This window comes from Nicotiana tabacum, chromosome 5 (assembly GCF_000715075.1).
Source record: "Nicotiana tabacum cultivar K326 chromosome 5, ASM71507v2, whole genome shotgun sequence".
Taxonomy (NCBI): Eukaryota; Viridiplantae; Streptophyta; class Magnoliopsida; order Solanales; family Solanaceae; genus Nicotiana; species Nicotiana tabacum.
The window spans coordinates 42939349-42945346 of NC_134084.1; the positions used below are offsets into that span (position 1 = coordinate 42939349).

Consider the following 5998-nt stretch of genomic DNA (forward strand, 5'->3'; position numbering starts at 1 on the left):
TTCGGGATACCTGCCGAGATTGTATGTGACAATGGAAAGTAATTCATCAGCAGAAAGGTAACGGAGTTCCTCGAAGCACATAAAATAAAGAGAATTTTAGGACACCGTACCACCCAACCGAAAACGGACAGGCCGAGTCAACAAATAAAACTATCATTCAGAACTTGAAGAAAAGACTAGACGATGCAACAGGGAAATAGGGAGAAGTTTTACCCGAGGTCCTTTGAGCATATCGGACTACATCGAAGTCTAGTACGGGGCCACTCCATTTTCCCTAATGTATGGCTCTGAGGCCCTCATCCTTGTCGAGGTTGGAGAACCCATCGCCAAGTTTCGGCATGTATCAGAGGGTTCAAATCACGAGGCCATGAATGTTAGCCTCGAGTTATTAGATGAAAATCGAGAAGCAGTGCTTGTTCGGATGGCCGCGCAGAAGCAAAGGATTGAAAAATACTACAATAGAAGGACCAACCTTCGACACTTTGGACTCGAGGACTTCCTAGGGAGTCACCCATCCTAGTACTACTCTCACCCAAGCACGCTTAACTTCGGAGTTCTGATGGGATCCGGTGCATTAGTGCTGGAATCGGGGACTTAGTTCTACGAAAGGTCACCCTCAATACTCGAGACCCAAGTGAAGGGAAATTGAGCCCTAACTGTGAAGGACCGTACCGAGTCTTCGGAGTTGTTGGTAAAGGATCTTACAAACTTAGCACAATGGAAGGTGAACAACTACCAAACAATTGGAACATATCATTTCTCAAATGGTACTACTGCTAAGGTATGACTTTATCCTTTTGTCTATTCGACTTTGAAACAAACTCATTACAGATTTTCGATCAAAGCTATCGAAGGCATACGATCTCGAAGACATTGTTTTTTTACATGAAGGCCTTAGGTTTTAAAGCATGTGTTGCATTCGTTTTCCCTTAGATCGGATTTTTTCCCAAATGGGTCTTACTGGCAAGGTTTCTAACGAGGAAACAACTATGTGCTACATAAGAAAAACACAATAGTATCCAAGGCTTCTTTTCAATCAACCTCGAATACTGGGGGTATCACCCTCAGGTGGTTATCTTTTGAGGAAAATACTTCACGTCTAAGAGGGCCTCGATAGGTGAACTTTGTAATAGGCCAAACAATCAAATGAACCATGTCCATATAGAATAGTCGAGCCTCGACGGCAAAGCATGTACGCTTGTATCAATTATTTGAAGAAGCATTCTAGTTATATCAAAAACACTTTGTTTCTCAAAGAAGTTTTCTATCATACGAGCTCTACACTTACAATCCTACGGGAAGAGACTCAAGAGCCAAAACACAAATGTACCCCAAAATACTCGGGGACTGTCATCGATGGTCAAACATCTGAGTCACCAAAAACTCAGACACATAAGACCTCAAAGAGGCACCCTCTCGAAACAAAGGTCAAGGCCAATGTACTCAGGGACTAACTTTTCAGACAAGTTTGAAAAGTTATCAAGAAAAAAGTCGAAGTGACATGCCCGAAGGCTACGACCATATTAAAGACTACGGTCATATAAAGGATACGGCCAAAATATTGCGGCTCAGAGACGTCCAACTTCTACCATAAATTAAAAGCCTTTGAACATTGAAAAACCAGTTAAATTAGGCTGCCCTCGGCAAAAGCAGAATATAAAGGACTTCGATAAAATCAGTCCTCGAAAATATAAGGGCTTCGATAAATTCGGCCGTTGAAAAAACCTCAAGAGGTATTCGATGATGTTTACACAAATAAATTACTAATAAGGTTCCGATACGTCGAACCTTCGAAAAACCCAAACGGGTACAAAAAAGACATGCTAAGGCATACAAAAATTTTTGCTAAGTCTTTTAGCCGAAAAGAGGGAAAAATTATAGTCATTTTAAAGGCCGAAACGGCCCTACATAAAGAGCCTAAGGGCCTATGTATAAAAGCCTAAGGGCCAACATAAATAGCCTAAGTGCCGATATATAAGATCCCAAGGGCCAACTTAAAAAATCCTAAGGCCAAAACATATAAAGGTCGAGATCTCGTTCTCACTCAACTCAGACTCAAGATCTCCGACGTCCCGAGATCACATCAAATCGATTTGAATTTAGCTCGAGGATTAACAAAACCCTAAGGGCTATTATATTGATCAAATAAAAACTTAAGTTTTATTACGTTTTGAGTCTGAACCGATACTCGAGCCGATTATTTGAATTATCAAAATCTTCCACAAATGAGAATAAAATAAAATTCAAGAAAAGTCGAGGATAGAACAAAAAGATTCTTTATATTCATAAGGGAAGTTTTACAAAACATATTTACTACACCCGCAAGGGGCCCTTGCACAGAAAAGAAAAGGAGAACCTAATTTTTGGGGTCATATCCCCGGGAGCGCCATCCTCAGGAGCTGCACCTTCAGCATCTCTATCTTCAGGAGCCTCATCTCCCTCGGGAACATCTTCTTCACCTTTCCCGTCACCGGAGCCACTCACTACATCCTCTTTATTGGAAGAGACAAGAAACCTGGCATCGGTTTCCCGCACCTTTGCCTCGGCTATCTCTTCGGCAAGGTCGAACCATCGAGCATGGATTACTTCGAGAGTCTCCCTCTGGGCTTGGCACTTGGCCAAATCATTGCTCCATTTTCCCGGTCGGAGGCCTCCCTCAACTCAGCTTGAACGGCCGCGGCATCCCTTAAGTATACGGTAATGGATTTATCAGTCGCAACCTTCATCTTCTCAGCTTCAGCCTTAGCCTATACAACTTCAGCCTGGGCTCTAGCTAGCTCTACCTCTAACTCCTAAATTTTCTTGGCCTGGGCCAGACCCTTCACTTTAAATCCTCGGAGTTGAGTTTTAGCCGAGGTCAGTTGGGTTGTGACGGCTTCCTTATCGGTAGCAAGTTGATTTATGCTCTCCTTCCATCGATGACAATCAGCTTTAACTTGATCAACCTCGTCTCGGAGCTGCCCAATCATCAGTAGCTTTTGTTGCAGCTGAGATATCAAAGTGTTATCCGAAGTAGGGCCAAGAAGGCCGTACTCTATTAAAATCACAGTTACCTACTCATCTAGCTCAGACTCATTTTTTTGAGCTTTGGCTAATTCGGCCCAGAGATCCTTAAGCTCCTCTTCCTTTTGCTACAGAGGAGCCTTAGGGCCTTCTCTTTGCCCGAAACTTTCCTAAGCTCGGCCTCACATTGGCTCAGCTCAGCTCTAAATTTGACGATGGCCTATACATGAAATGAAATGAAGATATATCAGTCAAAGGAAAAGGAGGAAAGAGAAAATTACTGTAATAAAAGTAAGTATTTACCAGAGAGAGAAGATGTTGAGCCTCTTCGAAGATGGTGGATGCATCATTAAGGTCAGTGGCATCCTCGACCCCAGAAAAGCAATCCTGAAAGGGATCTTCCTCGAGGACCTTGCTCGGATCAGGCATACGCAGAGTGTTAGCTTCTTCGATTTCCCCCTCAGAATAAGTTGGCAAAGAAAGGGAATGACACGTTGTCGCGGCCCCGAGCTCTTCACTTGGGGCGTTCTCGTTGGCTTTGAGGGTCTCTGCATTTGCCCTCTAAGGTACATTTGTTGAAGGAGGAGGAACGATCTCAACATCCGGGGACACGGGGGCCTTGCCCGCATTTTTCTTTGGGGTTCCCTCACCACGGGATTAGGTCTCCAGTTTGGAAGGCTTGGCGGCCTCGATTGGTTTCCTGGTTCGAGGAACCAACGCTAACTCTTCACCATCATTTTCCTCATCTAGGGAATCATGGGCCGAATTTGCACCCGTTTGAACAAATCTTTTCCGCAGCCTTCGAGCAGGGGTTTTCCTGTATTGAGGGTCTTCAAGCTTCGAAACCCTTTTTCTTTTGTTGTCCTTCTCATACTTCAGGATTGAAGACTTGGTCCCTTCCCCAGGCGGGGCCGGCCTTATCTCGGATACATCTCCGAGGCCTACACAAGTAAACGTGAATAAGTTGATGTCACCAACATATGAAAAATATTTGAAACTTGAGAAAAGCACTTACCATGATTCTTGTCCTCCTACTAGCCCTTCGATAATTCGCGCCATTTGTGCTCATCATACGGGGAGGTTGCGGCTAACTTTCGAACCCAATCTTCGAGATCGGGGACAACGAGAGGTGTCCAAGCAACATTTGCATAAAAGATAAAAATATTATTATGGGATGTGGAAGTTGAGTATATATAGATATTAGGAAGAAGGACTCCACTTACGATTGTAATTCCATCTCTCCGGGAACGGCATTTTGTCCCGAGGAATGACATCCGAAGTCCTTACTCTGATGAACCGGCTCATCCAGCCCAGATCCTTGGCTTCATCGTTGCTGGTAAAGAAGGCTTTCTTCGTGTGATATTGCAACTTGACAAGCCCTCGAAACAGCTGGGGCTGGTACAATTGAATCAGGTGGTTGAGGGTGAATTCCAATCCATCGGCCTTTTCGGAAAAATAATGCAGCATGACCATGATGCGCCAAAAAGAGGGGTGAATCTGGCCGAAGGTGATTTTGTACGTTTTGCAAAAGCCAATCACCATCGGATCAAGTGGACCCAATATGAAGGGGTAAGTGTAAACACTTAAAAACCCCTCCACGTGGGTAGTAATGCTTTCCTCGGGGCTCGGGATCTGAATCACGACCTCATCTCCCCAGCTGTAGTCCTTCTTCATATCCTTAAGGTGCTTCTCAGATATCAAGCGAAGATATCGAGATGCATGCTCGCATCGACTTAGGATGTCGGGGGGATGTTTCAATACTAAAGTCCTTCTTAATTATACAAGGGTCGGGGGTGATTTTCTCAAGAGTTGGCAGCGCCACCGGTTTGGCCGGCCGGGAGGTAGAAGAAGACGACGCTTTATCCTCTTTGGGGACCGTTTTGGAAGTTTTAGCCACAATTTTAAGCTAAAAAATACGGGTTGTACAGGAAAGTGGTGTTTCTTACAAGAGCTTGGCATTTTCCGGCGCTTAAAGAGGTGGTGGAAACAGGTGATTAGGAAGAGATGAAGAAGGGAAATGTGTCAAGAAAGAGTAAAGTTCTTTACTTAAAGGAATCGCCTCATATTTATAGAAGGGCAACGATGGTTCGGCGGCGCTAGTGGCCGACCAATACCTGTGTGCATTCAATGTTATGGAAAAATAGACTGACTGGACGTTTCGGTCACTTCAAATTCCTGCATCACGGAAATGATGTCATCATTAAAGACTTCAGGAAAACGAGAATCAAATTGTTTCTTATCATCCTACTCTAAGAAACGCGGTGACTATCTGTATGCGGTCAAAATCGTATACCTCTGACTTACAGGCTCGAGGGCCCATCCTAAGTCCGAGTCCGGACAAGATCAAGTTCGAGCTCGAGGGACCAGACTCGAGTTTGAAGGCGGAGCACGATACATACCGGGGTCGAGTGTGCTCGAACCCGAAATAGTACCGTTATGGATTTGTACCAGAACGAGTTAGATTCCTGCCACGTCCCCAAAGTCATGGTGCAAATCCCGGAATATGATTGTACGATTCCGTACTAGGTGATTAGACAGCTGTACCAAGAATATTCCTTACTGTAAATGGAAATATTCCTTATTTAGGGTTTCCCTATTATATAAAGGGGACCCCGATTATTTGTAAGATTATCTAATCATTGAGCAAAAAATATACTCTCTACCTTTTCGCCTATTGTTCATCAGCATTGTCCTTTAGCTCTACTTTTGTTACTTTACTTTTCTTGCTTAATTGTTCGTATTGCTCTAAGCCACCTCGAGGCCACTAAGCTCGAGGTCACTGCTGTTGAGTAACACTGGTTTGATTTATTTGTCTCTTTCATTTCTACTTCATATTTCTTGATGTATTTTTTTCACAAAGACTAAGTTGCCCTTATATTAAAGATATAGTACAAAATATTCACAATGTTATAAAAATCAATAAGTCTCGTCAAATACATATTGCAGATTCGCATGTTTATCAAATCAACTCGTCAAACACATGTTTTGGGGATCT

The 5998-nt window shown here is 43.6% G+C and overlaps 1 pseudogene; it reads right to left on the bottom strand.

Annotated features, from left to right (window-relative positions):
• Positions 1-478: 478 nt before the first annotated feature.
• On the bottom strand, positions 479-599 carry LOC142181415 (5S ribosomal RNA; annotated as a pseudogene).
• Between the last annotated feature and the right edge of the window lie 5399 nt (positions 600-5998).